This window comes from Spermophilus citellus (genome assembly GCF_964194105.1).
Source record: "Spermophilus citellus genome assembly, chromosome: 5".
Classification (NCBI taxonomy): Eukaryota; Metazoa; Chordata; class Mammalia; order Rodentia; family Sciuridae; genus Spermophilus; species Spermophilus citellus.
In genome coordinates, this window is record NC_138186.1 from 42,689,096 (window position 1) to 42,709,741 (window position 20,646).

General features: G+C 37.5%; 1 pseudogene across 1 annotated transcript; it reads left to right on the plus strand.

Moving 5' to 3' along the window:
• The first annotated feature begins 6,047 nt into the window (after positions 1 to 6,047).
• On the plus strand, positions 6,048 to 6,969 carry LOC308649344 (olfactory receptor 2B6-like; annotated as a pseudogene). Its single transcript has one exon. The product of its transcript is annotated as an olfactory receptor 2B6-like (transcript).
• The last annotated feature ends 13,677 nt before the right edge of the window (positions 6,970 to 20,646 follow it).

A 20,646-nucleotide genomic window follows, 5' to 3' on the forward strand; every position in this document is an offset into this window, starting at 1 on the left:
AATTAGGACAATATATGGTATAAATGCCTAAAATTTTGTTTATTACAGCATTGTTTATAATAAACAGGTATTGAATCCATCTGTGTTCATCCAATGAGAATAGCAGTTTAAAAAATGTAATAGACATAGATATATATCCTAAAGAAATTAATTCAATATGAGTAAAAGATATCTGCACTCTTACATTTTATGTAGTTCCATTCATAAAAGCCTAGAAGTAGCAATAGTCAAGGTATTCATCAACTGATAAGTCAATTAAGAATTGTCATACATACACAAAATAGAATATTATTGAGGCACAAGAAATAGATGAAATCTTGTCATTTGAAACAGCATTAAGAGAACTGGAGCTCAACAAGTATTGAGTTGCATTTAGACAACATTAATAAGGTCCGGTGTTTGACTGCATAGCAGACTGACTATATGTATTTATGTTATGTGTACTTCAAAAAATACAAGTAGAAATTAGTTTAAATATTTTTATTATAAAGAAATGATAAATATTTAAAGAGATAGACATATTTATTCTTATTTGCATATATAATATATACATGTATCAAAATATCACACAATGTCACATAAATATGTATAATTTTATGTATTAATTTTAAAGTGATATGAAATATAAAACGCAAAGCCAATGGCAGCATTTCTCAACATTTCTTACCTGACAAATTCTGGCCATACACATGAAACTTAAAAAATAACACATACTGTAAACCAGTATTGTAACCTTACTGTATTTTTTTTTGTTCAGTCCAATCTACATTTTCATTGATAAACCTTGTAATATATAAGGAATTAAATCTCATGTAGGGAATAGTAAATGTTTTTCATCAAAAACAGTAGAACTATCCTAAGACTCAGCAATCAAAACACTGAGTATATATATAAAAATTAAATCAACACAATGAACATATATTTAAATACCACATTAATTTCAGCATTATTCACCAGGTCAAAATATTAAATTAAGTTCTGTCCATCTATACATGAATGGAAATGGAATACTACTCAGCTATCAAAAAAGAAAGAAATCCTGTCATTTATGACAACATGAATGGCATGAATGGAAGAGGATGTAATTATGTCAGTGCAACAGACTTGGCACAAAAGAGAGAAATACTATAGGATAACAGTCATATATGGAGCCAAATATTTTAGTTTTACAAAAGAAGAAAATGAAATGGTAGTTACAAGGGGCTGGGGTGTTGGGAAGCATGGGTTAGGAAAATGTTGGTGAAAGATTCAATATATTAAGTTATTGAAAGGTAAATCAAGATATATATATATATATATTACAACTTGGTGTATCTTTAAAAAAATACAGGAGCCCTGAAAAAAATGTTACAAAAGCATTTCTTCTTACCAACATAATTACGTTGGGTAACCATACATTGATTTGTTATACTTAGTCATGGTGCACTGTAAATATATTTCAAACCATCATGTTGTATATCATAATTACACAAAGTTTACTATGAGAATTGACAAAATCTAAAGAAAGTATGAGAAGAAACCCCCACACAAAAAATAAACAAAAGTTGAGAGATAAAATTATCTTAGCCTCTTTGTAATGGAGAGTTAATGTCACTGGTGTTCCAAACGTAACACAAGGTACACTTCAACTGGTACATCAAGGGTAGTTCCCAAGGGAAACACAAAGTGTGGGAAGGATTGTGAAACACCAACAAGGGTATTCTATATGAATTACCTTGCAGCTTGCAAGTGTGGGAAGCTTGGTTCCAACAAAAAGCCTAAACTAACAAAGGCAAGACATTGTATTGGAAATCAGAAAGACAGTATCTGAAGACACATGTCTACTTCCAAGGGCTAAGGCCTTTGATTGAACAACAAAGTCAATTTCATGTGTTCTAGCTGAGTTAGAGGTCGGGGACGTATCTCAAAGTAGCTATTTTTTTTTTTTTACACTTTATTCATCACATAAAGACTCCCATTAGCTAAATCCAACTAGAAGCTTTTATCTGGCCTCTAAGGGAACATCACAGTAAAAATATTAAACAAGAAGTATGAGATTCTATTGTTAGGGCTGAGGGCCTGCACTTGATCCCAAAAGAGCAGACCAAGTCAAAATAAATTCACTCATGTCAGTTGCTATGAAGTCCAATGGAAACTTAAAGGAAGCAGAAAGATCACCAAAAAAAAACAAAAAACAAAAAAAATTTCAAGTGAAAACTTAATCATATTTTCTAGTGTTATTTCATCTTCCCTGTTTTATGAAGATCTCTGTTTTGTCATTGTCTAGTGGGAGCTCTCTTCTATTTTGGAACAGAATCTACTAGAATCATGAATCATGAATAAAAGTAAAATTGATATGATACTAACTTTGTTCTAATTTTGTGTCCTAAAAAGACATATATTGGGATAGAGAGTAGATTTGGGTAAGTGAAAAGGAGTAGAAATTGTCCATCACATTCAAAATATGTAAAAACACATAGTCATTTGATACTCTAATGGGACAAATGAAGACAGTAGAAACACAAAGATAAGAGAATAATTTCTATAAAATGACCACCATCCCATACTGAATCCCCCATTGCTATCTTTGGAAAAAAAAACAGTCTATCTGTAGCCCTGCCTGGCCTGAGGGGACAGAAAATGTCACATTCCTCAACAAAAGAAGGCAAGGAGTAGAAGACCTGACAATGAGTATAGATAATGAATGACAGGGGTCAAGAGAGGAGGATGGCTGGTTATTGCTGGATTACTATCAACTAACTTCTGAAATCATACTTTCTCACTCCATGGGTTGTTAACATTTCTGGTGATCTCACTTTCCAACCCAATCTATTATCACCTGTGTTGCTCCTTGTTGCCTTTAGGCATGTACATGGAGAAGAAACAGAATGTGGGGAAATTTGGGTGGTCTAGAAAAGAACAAGACACACCCACTCCCATGGGCACCTAGCTCTGGACCACTCTTCTCTCCAGAGAAGTCTGCACTTCTGTCCCTCTTAAATAAAATTTGCTTTCTACACTAGCTTTGTTGTTTTCAGGTGTTAATATTCAACACCAGGTGAAGGAGGATCTGTTCCTGATCTCCAAACAGGCATCAAAACTAGTGGTGATATATAGGGAAAGAACAGAAGGTCAAAGGAAAACTCTACATTTGTCCCTGCTATTCAACTTATTCGATGTTGTTTTTAGAACAAAGTAGTTTAGGTTAAGGTTTGGAATTTGAAAAATCTTTTTTTTATTGGTTGTTCAAAACATTACTAAGCGCTTGACATATCATATTTCATACATTTGATTCAAGTGGGTTATGAACTCCCATTTATATCCTGTATAAAGATTGCAGAATCACATTGGTTACACATCCACATTTTTGCATATTGCCATACTAGTGACTGTTGTATTCTGCTACCTTTCCTATCTTCTACTATCCCCCCTCCCCTCCCTTACCATCTTCTCTCTCTACCCCATCTAATGTAATTCCTTTCTCTCCCTTGTTTTTTCCCCTTTCCCCTCACATCCTCTTATATGTCATTTTGTATAACAATGAGCGTCTCCTTCCATTTCCATGCAATTTCCCTTCTCTCTCCCTTTCCCTCACACCTCTCATCCCTGTTTAATGTTAATCATTTTCTCATGCTCTTCCTCCCTTCTCTGTTCTTAGTTGCTCTCCTTATAGCAAAGAAGACATTTGCCATTTGTTTTTTAGGGATTGGCTAGCTTCACTTAGCATAATCTGCTCTAATGCCATCCATTTCCCTGCAAATGCCATGATTTTGTCATTTTTTAGTGCTGAGTAATACTCCATTATGTATATATCATGGAAACTAAGAGTTTAAAGTAATAAAATGTAATGAGAATAATATGGTGAGCATGATAAATATAAGAATACTGCCGAAGTCTGGCTGGGCACAAAATCACGAGCCCCTCATAGCCTTGTAGATTTAAACAGCAATTCTTTATTCCCGAACTCACACTGGCACTCTACAGGCACGTTCTGGGGAAAAATCCACTGGAAATCTACACGCACGTCCTGGGGAAATCCACCCCTCCACTGGGCTCTGCATCCCAAAATACTCTCTGAATCCCGCGAGAATGGGAACTCGAGGAGCAAGCGCCTGAGGCAGCAGGATACTCCCTATTCCCAGCAGGGTACACCTTAAACCTGGAACCTCCCTAAACCCAAGGAGCGGGATGCTCCCTATTCCCAGCAGGATACACCCTAAACCTGGACCCACCCTAATCCAGCAGGATCCTCCCTAAGCCCGGATCCACCCTGGTCCTTGAGCAGGGTCACCTTTCTCACGCAATGTCACTGCAAATGACCTGGGTCCAAGACAAGCCCATTTCCACAATGGAGAGTCCTTCCTCTAAGCAACATGGGGGTAGGCTGACAAGGAAATTGCCATGTGTCATTCTTACTGAGCTATGGCTCTCAGCAGAATAGGATTATAAAGTTTATATACAATGCAAGATTAAGTCATAGTGATCTCCAGGGAAATGCGAAACTCAGAGCTTTGGGGTCATCAAAAAAAATACACTTAATATGAAAAAAGTCCCCAATCACACAAATCTAGTGAAGTTGCTGACATCTGAATGTTCCTCAAGTTACATGAGATGTGGTTTCTATGAAACATACTTCACAAAGAACAAATATATAAAAAATAATTTTTATATCTCAAAATAATGTTTTCCTTAGGGCATTAATTTTGTTTCTATGATCCTTTTAGCTGGAAACCAAAGAAATATGTCCTAAAAGTGAAAAAAAAAATGATTCCAGGATTTGAATGTCTCTGGGTCTGAGTTGGCATATCTCCTACAGAAGTTACCTGGTCTTAAAAAATGTACCTATATTTATATATAGTAAAAGGGTGACTGATAACTATCAAAATTCTTTTTCCTAAAAGAGGATAATAATTTCAATTCATAAAGAAACCCCACTAAAATGGATAAATTAACTAAAATTTAACATGATATATGAAATGCCCAGAACTTGGATGAGTTTTGCAAAGAAACATGTAAGTGCAAAAACAAATCCAAAAGTATGAAGAAACCTGTCTTTTTAGCTTAACTTGTTGGATTTATAAAAGCAGTCATTGATAGCTTTTCAATATGAGAAAATTGATGTTGAATGTTTTTAAATTTCCTGCTCAATTTCAAATACCTAAGAATTATTTGTTTAAATCTAATCTTTTCTCAATCCCAATAGAGAATACATAATTATTAAACTAATTAGAAAAACTCCTTTCCCTTTTCTTCCTCCTTCCATCTTTTCTCTTTGTCTTTCTTTTTTCTTCCTTTCTTCTTTTTTTTCATTCTTTTTTCCCTCCCTCCCTTTCTCTCTCTCTCTCTCTCTCTCTCTCTCTCTCTCTCTCTCTCTCTCTCTCTCTCTCTTTCCCTCCCTCCCTCCCTCCCTATTGATTTATTTAGGGGAGACAGGGGTTTATTCCAGGGTCTAGCATGAGGTAGGTAAGTCCTAAATATAGACCTATGTTCCTAACCCTGGACTAATCTATCTTGATGGTACACATATCTCCAGGTTTCTTCTTCCTTAGTCTTCTACTCAGGCTACCTAAATATTTTTGTGATTCTTGTCATTTTCTAATGCTCTGCAACAATGATCCTTAACATGAAATCATAGAATTACTTGAATTTATCTACTTTTGTCAGACACCTGAAGATAGGAAACAACAAATTTTATATTAAACTACTCAATTGATTTTTATTCTGTAAAATTTGAAATCATTACTTTGAAGTTTCTAAAATACAGTCACTTCTATTTATCATTCAGGCCTCACCAGAGAAAAACAAGATAGCTATTACCAAACTTGTAACACAGGAGAAGAAATTCAGCTTCAGAATGCTTGGGTTACTTGTTGACAAATACTTTTAATATTTTGTATTAATGAAGGAAAATTAGATGACCTGGTCTGAATTCTTTGTGTTATTTCAAAACTAAATTAATGTGTACTATAATCTATGAGTACAAACAAATGGATTGTTGTGGTTTTTCTCTTCCCATAATTCTAAATTGTTTGGTACATCTCTACCATATGTGAAATAAGTTGAAGAGTATGGGGCTAATTAATGAAAGCCACCCTGACAAGTTCATTCTACTAGGCTTAGCTGACCGTCCTTGGACAGAGCTTCCTCTATTTGTTATCCTTCTGATAACATATCCCACGGCCCTGATGGGAAACATGTCCATCATTCTGGTGTCCAAGTTAGATTCCAGTCTCAACAGTCCCATGTATTTCTTCCTCACCAATGCCTCCTTTTTGGACATATGTTTAACCACAAGCATTGTGCCTCAGATGCTGTTAAACCTGAGAAGCTCTAAGACCATTAGCTATATTGGGTGTGTAGTTCAGCTCTATTTCTTCAGTATAATGTGGAGTACAGAATGTCTTCTCTTGGCTCTCATGTCTTTTGATCGCTATGTGGCCATCTGCAGACCTCTGCACTACACTCTCATCATGAACCAACGTGTTTGCCTTCTATTAGCATCCATTGTGTGGTTGGGTGGTATCACCTATGCTATCTCAGAGGTCACAACTACACTGCAGTTGCCACTGTGCGGCATGAATAAACTGGATCACTTTGTGTGTGAGATCCCAGTTCTGTTAAAGACTGCCTGTGGTGAAAAAGAAGTTAATGAATTCATGGTGTGTATTTTTATGTTAGCTGTTCCTCCTTAGTTCTTGCCTCCGATGCTAGTATTGCACATGCTGTACTTAACATTAAATCTTCTGAAGGAAAGAAAAAGGCCATCAGGACATGTTCCTCTCATCTCGTTGTGATTCTCTTATTTTATTGTCCATCCATCAGCATGTACCTTCAGCCCCCCTCATCCATTACAAAGACCAGCCCAAGTTCATGGCCCTCTTCTATGGAGTGATGACTCCTACAGCCAAACCGTTCATCTACACCCTGAGGAATAAGGAAGTAAAGCGGATATTAAACGACCTGGTGAAGGGCATTTTCAACTCAAAATAAACAAATTTAGATATAAAATGAAGTTATAATAATGGGAGGATTATAAAGGTTTCTCTTATATCTCATTCATATCCTAAATTTCAGGTTATAGGTTCCTTTTGCAAAATCTATCATATTCATTATGTTATTTATTATCACATTAGGCAAGAATAATACTTGGCTAATATGCACCACTATGGTCACACTGTTCTTGAAAATACATTAAAATAATTCCATTTGGCTGGTTCATACTGAAATAGTGACTTTGTAAAGTAGCAAAAAAAGAGGCTAAACTATAAATTTCAATATAATTGTATTAGCTCTATTTAGACATTATAAAAATGGAATGATGATAATTCATTGATAGACTTTCCAGAAATGTCACTTGATAAACATTTCATCACTCTGTGAGTTGTCACAATCCAGAAATGTCACTTGATAAACATTTCATCACTCTGTGAGTTGTCCCAACCCTATGTGGACAACCCAGCTAAACTATGTATTTTACATAATCAACTCTATGCTGTCAGAGATGGTTGAATCTTAAAATTTCATCAACTTAAATTATGTGAATGATTTTGCTTCTTGAAAAAAGCTTTGCTATATTTGTTTAGCAAATATGTACTCAGTGATTTTGTATTATTAATTAAATAATTTATAACTGCTAGAAGGGATAAGATGGTGAAACACAGAAGAGAGTACTTTCCAGGTGCTCCATGTATCTGAATTGAATGGGAGGAAATTCTCCTTCTCAAAAAATTGGATGACTGAGGGAATTCATTGTAATTTAATACTGGACAGTCAGTGACATTGAAAGACTCAGAGATTTTGATGTTTCAAATAAAAGATAAGAAAAGGTTGATCAGCCACATTGCAGAAATCAGGGTAACACAACACAATGGACAAGTTTGTCACAAAAATACCTTTAGAGTAAAAAGATGGTCTAGCCAGGCTGGCAACCTGAGCTGGGTTTACAAGAGCTGGCTGCACCAATAACTTAAGAAAACGGCAAAAGAAGCATATAACACACAGAAATACCTTTTGCTTATAGAAATCAGGGAAGGCTCTTGACCTTAAGGGTCCATTGGAGAAAGAGTGAGACAGTTGAAAATTCTTTATTTATTGGGGAGAAAGACATTCAAGAAAGTTCAACCCCAAAGAGCCAAGGGATTGGGTTTTATGGGGGTGTAGCCCAGTCTCATTGGGTGACACCCACTTCCAAAGCTTCCTTCCTATGCTCAGCAGAGATGGGATCCACCTGCTTACAGGTGCAGTAGAAGCCAGTATCCACAATTCCATTGCTCAAGGCTAAGTGTACTCAGCTTCTATGCAGCAGCTCCCAACAAAGACATATGGTTTGGTGGTTTCCAGCCTGATCTCTCATCTTTGACTCCTATCAGAGTAAAGGCAAATGACAGTGACTTCACTCTGAGTTTTATAAGGGTTGTGGAAGGTGACTTAATTTATCAGGCTATGCCTGATAACAATATTGAAGGGCTCTCTGTAGGCTTGCCTGGTGGGGACCACAGTTTTATTTTAAAATGGACTTGCTTAGGCTAAGGCCATCCTTACACCTGGGCACAATCCTCTGCACCTGTTTTAGTTGTACTAGTCCAAGCATACATTGGGCCCCAAATAAGAGAAGTGCTGGGTTAGGCTGGCAATGCCTTTATGATCTCCCAAACTCTTGCCTCTGCAAACCGCTATGGGGCCACTTGCAGATGATAGCCACAGCAACTCTCCACTCATCAGCCAGAGATTCTGATCAATTATTTGTGAGATCAGGCAGTGGGTGGCCACCAAAAGCAGATTTAAAAAGGACCTTGGAACAAGAGACTTACTCCTGGGTGGAACTCTATCAGACTGACAGAGTGGACAGGAAGAGGGTCTGAGGAGAAAAGGTGGGGGGGTTGGGGGGGAAGGGCTTGACCTTACTGGAATTTTATGGGGCTCACTGCAGGAAAGCAAAGGCTTGGGACAGGAAAAGGTGTTTTTAGAGTCCTTTGTCCTGCTGGAGTTGGTCAGGGGAGCTGGCTGAACTCCAGGATTGGCCAGGAGACCCTGTTGATTGACAGGCAGTAGCCAGGAGATCCCGCTGATTTACAGAAATTTCCATGGGTGCCTGATTGATGTTTCTTTCCTGCATTCAGGCTGCTTGGTGCTTTGTTCCTAAGTCACTGCCACCAACCTGACCACATTATTGTTGTTGTTGTTGTTATTATTATTATTATTATTATTATTATTATTGCTGTTATTATTATTGGTTCTTGGGATTGATCTGAGGGACATTCAACTTATGAGGCACATTCACAGCCCTATTTTGTATTTTATTTAGAGACAGGATCTCACTGAGTTGCTTAGTGCCTCACCATTGCTGAGGCTTGCTTTGAACTCATGATCCTCCTGCCTCAGCCCCTCACACCACTGGGATTACAGGCATGCCCTCCCACCCCCCGTGCCAGGCCTAATGAATTTTTAATGATCAACTTGTCCCACCTTCTCTGTGTCAGTTATGATCAACCTCCCACTCTATTCCTCATCGTATTCCAAGCCATTTTATTCACTCATCTCTTTCTATCTACCCCTAACCTCTGTTGTGGGCTGATGATTCTGCGGGTGATAACACCAATCAAGCTGATGTGTCTCTAATGTATTATTTCTTATGATTAAAATTTTGAAGTTCTGTATCTCTGTGATTATTTTACTAATATTGCATTTTAGTGAAATCCCTAGGTACCCACCTTGCTGAGAAGCAATACTCCTGCTGAATCTTGAGCTGAGCAGCAATTAGAGAGTGCACCCTGTAAAGCAGAAAGGGGCACATGAGATCAGGAGCCATAGAACTAGAATGAGGCATCAAAAGGTTTATTGGGGGGGGTGCTCTCAGTTGAGGTTCACCAGTCCTCCATGAAAGGGTGAGGGAGGCAAGAATAATGCTAATAAGGGAAACTGGAGGTAGGAGGGCCAAGGCCATTTAAGTTGCAGCTACTAATGGTAAGTTGGCCCAGCTGAGTTTAGGCATATCATGTCTACCATGGGTTGGTCAAGGCTGATTGAACTGACAGGGCAATTGCTTCCCCCAGCAGGAACCATGGCAGTCATGGTGGTTGGGGTCCAGTTGCCATATCAGCTTCTGATGGGCCATTTTGGGTATCCTCGGCCACTTAGAAAGTCCTTGTCCACAGCCAGCCCCCATGAGAGAAGACGGGGAAGGGAAGCCTGCTGACCTAACATCCCCTTCCTCTAATTTTCCATTTTTCATCAGTTTCACCCTGAGTATTTGAAGAATACTGGCCAGGTATTTTGTAGAATGGTTCTTAGTTGTTATTTGAGTGTCCTTCCTAATGATGAGAGTAGGGAATAAGGATGTGGAGGAGAAGAAAGCAGAGGGTAAGTGCCCTTCTCATCCCTTCACTGTAGTGGGTGCACAGTACCTAGATGGCTTCATTGATAGTTGTGCAAAAATTAATTACTTGATGAAGGTACTGTTCTCAGTATATACTTACATTTACAATTTTTATGTCTCAGTACTGTATTCCTTCAAAGACACTGTAGAAGAAGAGAGATTAAGTTTTGCCTCTCAGAAGGGGAGTATTTATTTATCTACAAGGAAAATTTCTCTTTCCCTTAATTTGCTTATTGATTTGATTATTTATTCATATGAATATAGATTCAGGAATATTTGTTTTATAATTTGCATTATAATTCAATGCATGCCATTTGATTTGAAGCCCAAATTGTTCCAGCTGCTTTGTCCCTTGGACATGCCCTCATCCATTTGTTTTTCTGGCATATCTGGTACAACTACTGAAGGATATGGAAGTTAAGTTCAAGGACATTTCCCCTAAGCTTTTGACATTTAAAATCTCAGGCCTCAGCCAGACCTAAGAAACACAAAAGTAACTCTATCTAACTGGCCTGCCCTAATGGATCACCTCACCCCAATAAAATAAGCCCCAGTGAATTCCCTATTCACATTCTTGTCCCACCATAAAGGAAGCCTACATAACCCAGACACTGGTTTCAGCCTGCCGCCAATTCTGCCTGTAAAATGAGCCCCACCAGGTTCCATCATTTGACTCCACCACTAAATACTGAATAAAGAAAAGCTTACTGATCAGAGCTTTGCTTCCCCATCTCCTGTCTTCATCATGTGATCGTCCTTTGTCCTAACAACTAAAATAGTCTTCTTTTGTATATTGTTTACCCCAGACATAGTATGAGGATGGCCTTAGGCCTGAACTTAAGCAACTCTATTTTAAAAACTCCAGTTTGAAACCTGCAGTTTCAGTAGGCACACCCACAGAGCCCTCCAGTATGGCCTCAGACAAGTCACTTCCCCTCATCCTCATAAACTGAGTGAAGCCTCTGGCAAGCTGTCCTGGCCTGATAAGAGGGAAGGCCAGAAGTTCAGGGTAGAGACCACCAGACCAGATGTTTCTGACCCCAGGGTAAATGATGTCATGGAGAAGTCCTGGTAGCTGATAAGGATTGAAAGGGGGGTCAAAAGACCTCAAATTTAGTATAAATAATAGAGCTAATGAACAGGGATTTAGCCAGCCAAAACAAGGATGGACTTGAGTTGGAGGGCCTGGTGAGGACCTGGGCTGACATCCCATCAATTATCATCATTTTCCTGATCCTTTGCATGATCCTCACTGCTCTCAAACTCTACTGCTTCATCTGGACCTTGGTGAGAGTTGCAACTTCTCCCTATGACCCGTTCCTCAACTGATCATCCACTCCACACCAGTAGAAGCCTGTCTTGGTTCCAGAACTGATCACCATGGTGTGAGTGAGTGTGTGTCTTCTGGACCTAAAGTCTAAGGCTTAAGACTTTTGAATTCAGCATGCAGAGGGAATGTCTGTCATTATCCTGTCATGATTAAGTGTGTTCTTAGTGCTTAGGATTAATCTAGAATTGTTTGCTGTGAATTAATTAATCTAGAATTATTTTCTGTGAATTGATTATGTCTATTGCAGTGCCTAGCATTAAGGATGTTTGTTTTCTTGATTAAAAACCTATAGAGTAAAATTGTATTGAGTATTTTAAGTGAATAAAGCATTGAAAAGAGCAGAAGTGCATGACATTCCTTATTTCTCCCCAACTGCATACATCGAAATTTGTCTCCTAAGGACACATAGCATGTATTTTGTCAGGGGGAGCCGCCTTAGAAAACACTGAATTCAAACAAAAGAGAGCTTTATTTACCTGGCCAGGCACTGTCACCCATCCATAGAGACTGATGCTCTGAGGGAGAACAGCAGCTTCTTGGCCTGTGTCTTGGGAATATAAGGACAAAACCCAAAACTCAGTGGATTGGTTAGTGTCATGTAAACAAGCCAATCACAGAAGTTAAAACAGTAACTAGTGGGATCTAAGTAAGACTGGAATTTTCCAGTTAGCAAGCAAGCAAGTTAAGTAAGCTAACAAAAGCAGTTAGCTTAACCACATCTCTGTCAGAGCAAGTGTCATATTCTGAGTTTCAGCTGAGCTGGGGTGATAATCTATTTGAAAGTCATGTAGACCCATAAATGTACTCAAACCCAGGATGTAGCTCACCATGACCACGACCATATCCTGAATTGGGTATATTCTGTGGGGTACAAAGTACAGAAAAACATTAAAAAAACAAAAGGAAGCTTTCATTTCTGTTTCTCAGAAATGAATCATGCAGTTCCTTCTTCACAGGAGCAGTAACAGAAAAACTAAGATGGAGTCTAGAACAGCTAAGATGGTGTCCTATGGCCACACTTTCTGTTTTTATAGCCACAGTGACTCCGTTACCTGCTATCCCAGGACTAGTAACTTATTTGATGCTTGCTGTTATCTCATTTACTCATCATTTTACTACTGATATCTCTAAGCCTTATACCTACATGATCAAGCTAATACAATTGTTCACAACTATATTGATTTAATCTTGTCTATATCTTTATTAACCTGTCAGCCTATATTTATCTATAACTATTCTGGCATATTGACTTATCAACTTTTACTGTTTCATGTATTTTTCCCGTGACTTAAATCCTATCTCTTAAAGTTATATTATTTTATTACTATTACTTAGGCTTACTCCTGATGAACTTATCTATGAACTTATGTCTTACTGTTGCTTATATATGTTATCTTACATTATGTCTATGACTTATTGATTATATTGATTAGTTTACACAACAACAATTTCTCCAATGATCCTTTGTTGATTTCATTGGACAATACTGTGCTTTCAAAGTTTTAATATTTACTAAGGGAATAAAGTTTAATATTTTGTATTATTTTTTGTAACTGGAAATAATTCAAACTTTTCTAATTTTTCTTCACCTATAACCTCAATCATATCTCTCCATGGGCAAGTGTCATTCTTCATTTTATATCTAGAAAACAGAACCAAGATCACTTTGATGATCAGTGTAAATAATAAATAAATATTTCTTAAAATTGACCTACTTAAACTAGTTCATATGTTTAATCAATAAGTTTATAAATGACCATGTAATACTGAAGTAAAAAATGTGATTATTTTGTATTTGTCCATCTAATTTCCTTAATTCTTTTTAGCATTATGTCTACCACTAATCTTCATAAGATAAGAATGAACAAGTTATTCTAGCATCTTAGTAATTACACCCTATTACATATATCACAACCTCTCTGTGATTATTGTATTTCACACCATTGATGTGTGTTTTTACCATTGGAATGCATAGTTTTCATGACAACTCATGAAAATGAAAGGAATGGGAAAAAAAGTCACAGGAAGCAACAAAATAATACCAATTTCTGGAACTCAACTCTAACTAAGCCTCCATTATACTCTACCAACTGAGCTTTTATTAAATAATTATAATTATTATCTAAATTGGAGAATTAAAATAAAAACATTTAGAGATTACAACTTATGCTTAGAATTTAATATTGTATCAGTTATTTTCCTAGAGAAAAATCAATGTTGTAGTGATCTTCCTTATTGGAATCAGGGTGATCTTGGCCTCATAGAATTAATTTGGCAGAGCTCCCTCTTTTTCTATTTCCTGAAATAACTTGAAAAGTATTGGTATTAATTCTTCTTTAAAGGTTTTGTAAAACTCCGCTGTATACCCATCCGGTCCTGGGCTTTTCTTGGTTGGAAGTCTTTTGATTGCTTCTTCTATTTCATCTATTGATATTGGTCTGTTTAAGTTGTGAGTATCCTCCTGACTCAGTCTGGGCAAATCATATGACTTAAGGAATTTATCGATGTCTTCACTATCTTCTATTTTATTGGAATATAGATTTTCAAAATAATTTCTAATTGTCTTCTGTATTTCTGTAGCATCTGTTGTAATATTGCCTTTTTCATCCCGTATGTTAGTAATTTGAGTTCTCTCTCTTCTTCTCTTTGTTAGCATGGCTAAAGGTCTGTCGATCTTATTTATTTTTTCAAAGAACCAACTTTTTGTTTTGTTAATTTTTTCAATAGTTTCTTTTGTTTCAATTTCATTGATTTCTGCTCTGATTTTAATTAATTCTTGCCTTCTGCTACATTTGCTGTTGTTTTGCTCCTCCTTTTCTAGGGCTTTGAGATGAAGTGTGAGCTCATTTATTTGTTGGTTTTTCCTTTTTTTGAGGAATGACCTCCAGGCGATGAATTTCCCTCTTAAAACTGCTTTCATTGTGTCCCATAGATTCCGATATGTTGTGTCTGTATTTTCATTTATCTCTAAGAATTTTTTGATTTCCTCCTTTATGTCTTCTGTAACCCATTGATCATTCAGTAATGTATTGTTCATTGTCCATGTGATGTAGGATTCTTCCTTCCTTCTTTTATCATTGATTTCCAGTTTCATTCAATTATGATCTTATAAAGTGCATGGTATTATCTCCACCCCTTTATATTTACTGAGAGTTGCCATATGGCATAATATATGGTCTATTTTTGAGAAGGATCCATGTGCTGCTGAGAAAAAAGTATATCCACTTGATGATGGTTGATATATTCTATATATGTCAGTTAAGTCTAGGTTATTGATTGTGATATTGAGGTCAATAGTTTCTTTATTCAACTTTTGTTTGGAGGATCTGTCCAATGGTGAGAGAGGTGTGTTGAAGTCACCCATGATTATTGTGTTGTGGTCTATTTGATTCTTGAACTTGAGGAGAGTTTGTTTTATGAACGTCACAGCGCCATTATTTGGTGCAAAAATATTGATAATTGTTATGTCTTGTTGGTGAATGGTTCCTTTTAACAGTATATAATGTCCTTCCTTATCCCTTTTGATTAACTTAGTTTTGAAGTCGATTTTATTCGATATGAGAATGGCCACCCCTGCTTGCTTACGAGGACCGTGTGCGTGGTATATTTTTTCCCAACCTTTTACCTTGAGCCTGTGTATGTCTTTTCCAATCAGATGTGTCTCCTGGAGGCAGCATCTTGTTGGATTTGTTGCTTTATTGGAGAGTTTAAGCCATTAACATTTAGAGTTACTATTGATATATGGTTTGTACTTCCTGCCATGTTTGATTATTTATCTCTTTTTTTTTTCCTAATTTAGTTTGTTTCTCCATGATTAGCTTTCCCCCCGTCCTCTGTCTTTACCGAGGCACTTCCCGCTGATGGTTTTGGTTATTGTTTTTCATTTCTTCCTCGTGTAGAGTTTTGCTCAAGACGCTTTGCAATGCTGGTTTTCTGGCTACAAATTCTTTTAGCTTTTGTTTATCATGAAAGATTTTTATTTCGTTGTCGTATCTGAAGCTTAATTTTGCTGGATACAGAATTCTTGGTTGGCATCCATTGTCTTTCAGTGTTTGAAATACGTTGTTCCAGGATCTTCTCGCTTACAGCATCTGTGATGAAAAATCCGTTGTTAACCTTATTGGTTTACCCCTAAATGTAATCTGCCTCTTTTCTCTTGTAGCTTTTAATATTTTTTCTTTGTTCTGTATATTGGATATCTTCATAACAATGTGTCTTGGCATTGGTCTACTGTGATTTTGTGTGCTCGGTGTCCTGTATGCATCTACAATTTGTATATCTGTTTCCTTTTTTATTTCTGGAAAGTTTTCTGTAATTATTTCTTTCAGCAAGTTACTCATTCCCTTGGCATGAATCTCTGTGCCTTCTTCTAACCCAATGACTCGTAAGTTTGGTTTTTTTTAAGTTATACCAAATCTCTTGGATGTTTTTCTCGTGATTTTTTACCAGCCTATCTGAGTTGGCTAGACTCTTTTCAAGATGATATATTTTGTCTTCATTATCTGATGTTCTGGCTTCTACTTGCTCCACTCTGTTAGTGATACTCTCGATTGAGTTTTTAATTTGGTTTATCGTTTCCTTCATTTCTAGAATTATTGTTTGATTTTTTTTACAATCTCTATCTCCTAATAAAGATTCTTAACTTCTTCTTTTATCTGTTTATGTAATTCATTTTCAATGTGATCTTTAAGGTTCCTTTCCATCTGTCTAAGGTGTTCCTTGAGTTCTTTATATGGCCATTTTTCTGATGACTCCAGGTCCTCCTGAATATTTAGGCTGTCCTTCATTGTTTGTACTCCTTTTCTTCCTTGCTTTTTTATGCTCATGATACTTCTTGTTCTGTTTGACTGCTGAGTTACTGTTTACTCTTATAAATTTATTTGATGCTTGGGAGGAGAGGTATTAGAACGGAAGGGAAGAAGTCACTAAAGAGAGTGAATGTAGGCAGGTAGAATTCAAGAAAGGGGGAATAAGAAAATTGAAAAGAAATGAAAAGACAAAAGAAAAAACTGAAAAGAAAGAAAGAAAAAATGAAAAAAATAAAAATTTAAAACCAAAAAAAATTATAATGATAATATACAAATGGAAATTAAAGTTTAAAAAATAATAGTAATAATAATAGAATAAAAAGAATTAAAAAAAATTGAAACCATTAATAAGAAAGTTGAAGAACAACAACAACATCAACAACAAAAAGTGAAAATAAAATTTAAAAAAAATACCAATAATAATCATTAAAAAAAATAATAATAAATGCAGTCATAGAGCTCAATTAACTTCTCTTCCAGTAGGTGGGAACTGGGCCAGGCTTCTCTTCTTGATGGGTGGGAACCAATCACTGTTCCTCAGCTCTTCTTCCCAGACTGTGCGCGTCTCCAATCCTGAGTGCCTAGGGCCTTCTCTTGTGGTTCCTCAAGCCACGCCCTGCTCACCTGTGACGCTCACCACAATACTGGCTACACGCCGGGTCTGCTGCTCCTGTGAGCCCTGTTTCCATGGATGCCTGGGCACACCCTTTCTGTTTGCCTCCCTGAGACCCTAAGTTTGTAGGGCTTGGGGCTGAGGACCCCCAGTGAATTTGTTTGCCCTCAGGTAGCAACTCCCCTGGTAGCTGGTGCAAGGGACCTCTGTTGTCAGCAGAGGGATACCCTGGGTCTGACTATCGTGCTCAGTTGGCTTTTACCTCTGTGAGTTCAGGTGGGCCGACTAGTTATTTCAGCGGGAACATTAGTGCTGAAGCAGGCGAACCAGAACTAGAATGCAGCCCAATCCGGGCTCGGTGTGTTCTGAGAGAGGCAGACTGTTCGCCTGGGATACTCTTCAGCTCAACAGTGCCTAGTGGTCCTGAGCGAACAGTATTTTGACAGTTTACTTCTCCCTATGCTCGCGCAGCTGAAGGGGTTAGAGACTTGATCTCTCCGAGTCCGCTGCCATGTTGCATCACTTAGATTTTAAATTGTCACTCATCTTATCAGCTGTTCCATTTAACTCGGCAGCTCACTCGCGTAGTGAAGAGTCTGCTCTATGGTGCTCTGTGGGAAGCGGCGGCGGCAGCAGCGGCGGCGGCGGTGGTGGCACAGTGGTGGCCCAGTTGTGGCCTTCGGGACCCCCGGGGAGGGGGTGCGGGCTGGGGGAGGGGAGGCAGCGCCTCGGGGCCCACGTGGGGGAAGAGCGGGCGGGGTGGGGGAAATAAATTGAGATCTAGATTTAGGGACTGAGCATGGGAGGAGAGACAGCGGGGGAGAAGCAAAGTGGAAAGGCGGAGAGGAGAAGGAGAAGGGGCCGAGGGAGCCGGGCAGCTCGGGGGCTGCAGCCTTACTGCTTGTGCTGAAGTCGTGATGGACTCACTCCGCCTTGGCTGGAGTCGTGGCAGATTCACTCCACCTAGGCCCCTTTCTTGACACGGTGCTGAGTCTTTGTTGACAGATCTCCTTTAATGATCTTTACTTAATCTTTTAAGACACGGCAACATACGCTGCGGCGCGGAGCATGGAGCAGCTTACTCACTTCCCACCGCCATCTTTTTAGAGGATCACAATCTTGAGGCCAGCTTCAGCCATTTGGGAAGACCCTTGAAACAAAATGAAAAGGTCAGGAGCTGGAGGTACAGATCGGTGGGAGGGCACGTGGGTAGCATGTACTGTAAGGGTCCGGCGAAGCATCCGAGGAAGAGACCACACAAGAGACTGGCTTCATGCAATTGGCAGGAGGGAGTTTATTAAACCAGCATGCTGGGGCTCAAGGCTCACTCAGGAAGGGAGAGCGGCCCAGAGCCTCACAATGTATTTTTAATTTGTATTTCCCTGATAGCTAAAGATGTTGAGAATGATTTATTTATTTATTGTCAATTTTTTCTTCTTCTTTTAAAATGTTCATTTACCAATTTACTGATTTGGTCATTTGTTTTATGGTGTGAATGGGGTGTTTTATTTTTTTAATTGTTGTTTTTTTTTTTTTTGTTTGTTTGTTTGTTTCCCAGAGTATGGGGATATGGGGATTGAACTCAGGGTCACTCAAACAGTGAGCCATGTCCCTAACCCTATTTTGTATTTTATTTAGAGACAGGGTCTCACTTAATTACTTAGCACCTTACCATTGCTGAGGCTGACTTTGAACTCGTGATCCTCCTGCCTCAGTCTCCTGAGCTATTGGGTTACAGGCATGTGCCACCATGCCTGCTTGGTCTAAGATTTTTTTGAGTTCTTAATAATTCTGGATATTAATCCTCTGCTGGAAAATTAACTGGTAAAGATTTTCTCCCACTACATAGGCTTGCTTCTCATGCTATTCCTTCCTTTGCTGTGCAGAAACTTTTGAATTTGGTGTTATTTTTACTTATTAATTCTTGGTATTACATACTGAGTTTTAGAAGTCCTATTCAGGAAGGTATTGCCTGAACTTATATAAAAGACAAAATTGTGTGTTCTCAAAACATTTTCAAAAAATGATAAGATGATGAGTAAATTAATTCATTTGACATAGGCATTCCATAATGTACACAAATTCTTAAGTAGCATATCCTATACTATATATGTATATTCTATGTTTCAATGAAATAAAACTATACCTTTAAATTTTTAAAATTTTAACACTTTCCTTTCCTCTTGTACTCCCTAAAATTGTTTAAAATTGTTTATTAAAGCATTATTTTATTGGTGCATTATAAGTATACATAACAGTGGGATTCACTGAAGTAAATATAACATAATTTGCTTCATTTTATTCTCCAGTATTTTCCTTTTCTCTCTCTTTCTCTTCCTCCTTGATCCTCTTCCTCTATTTTCCTGGTCTTTTATTTATTTATTTATTTATGCATTATAATCATACATAAATGTGGGATTATTAATTTTATTTATTTATTTATTTATTTATTTATTTATTTATTTTTGGTACTAGGAATTGAAGCCAGGGTTTTGAGGATTATTAATTTTGATGGATTATACACATAACTAGGCTGGGGTTGTGGCTTAGAGGTAGACCACTTGCCTAGCATGTGTGAGGCACTGAGTTCTATTCTTAGCACCACATATAAATAAATAAAATAAAGGTCCATCCACAACTAATAAAAATATATTTAAAAATGCATATAACTTGGTCAATTTCAATTCACTGTTCCTCCCCTTACCCACCCTACATTTTGTCCCCTCAATCCTCTTTCTGTAATGATGAAGAAAATCAAGTGTCAAATATTTTCCCACATATGTAGAAGTTAGAAATAAGAAATAAAAAGTGGATCTAATGATAATAGAAGGAGGAATACTGTATCATTAAGAAGTAATTATTGAATCTAGCTTTTATGGTTTAGATATGAGGTATCCTCTCAAAGCTCATATATGAAACAATTCAAGAATTTCTAGAAGTGAAACTGATTAAAGAGATTGATTCACCTAATCAGTGAATCAATCTATTGATGGATTAACTGGGTTTTAACTATAGGCAGGTAGGGTGTGGTTGGAGGATGCAGGTCAAGGAGAGTGAGACTTTGAGGGTTATATTTTGCCCCTGGTAAGTAGAGCTCTCTCTGCTTCCTGGTGGCCATGCTCTGAGCTGTCTTCCTCTCCATACTCTTCAACTGGAGTTGGCCTACCATAGACCGAACCTCTGAAATTATGAGCCAGACTAAACTATTCCTTCTTTACTTTTATTCTTGTCAAGCATTTGGGGCATAGCAATGAAAAAGCTAACTAAAACATTAGCAAAATACACAAAATGATAATACATTATGACAATTTTGAGTTTATTCCAATAATTCATTATTAGTTAAACAACACAAGTCAATGATATTCACCACATTCATATATGTAGAACAAACATACAAAAAACCCTTCTCTTTATTTGATATAAAAATTGTTGAATACACTTTACATGCATTTATGGCAAAATAAATGAAAGGAATAAGTAAGAATTTAACAAAAGGTATACATAAGGATAAATTACAGGGTAAAGTATAGTTCCAAAACCC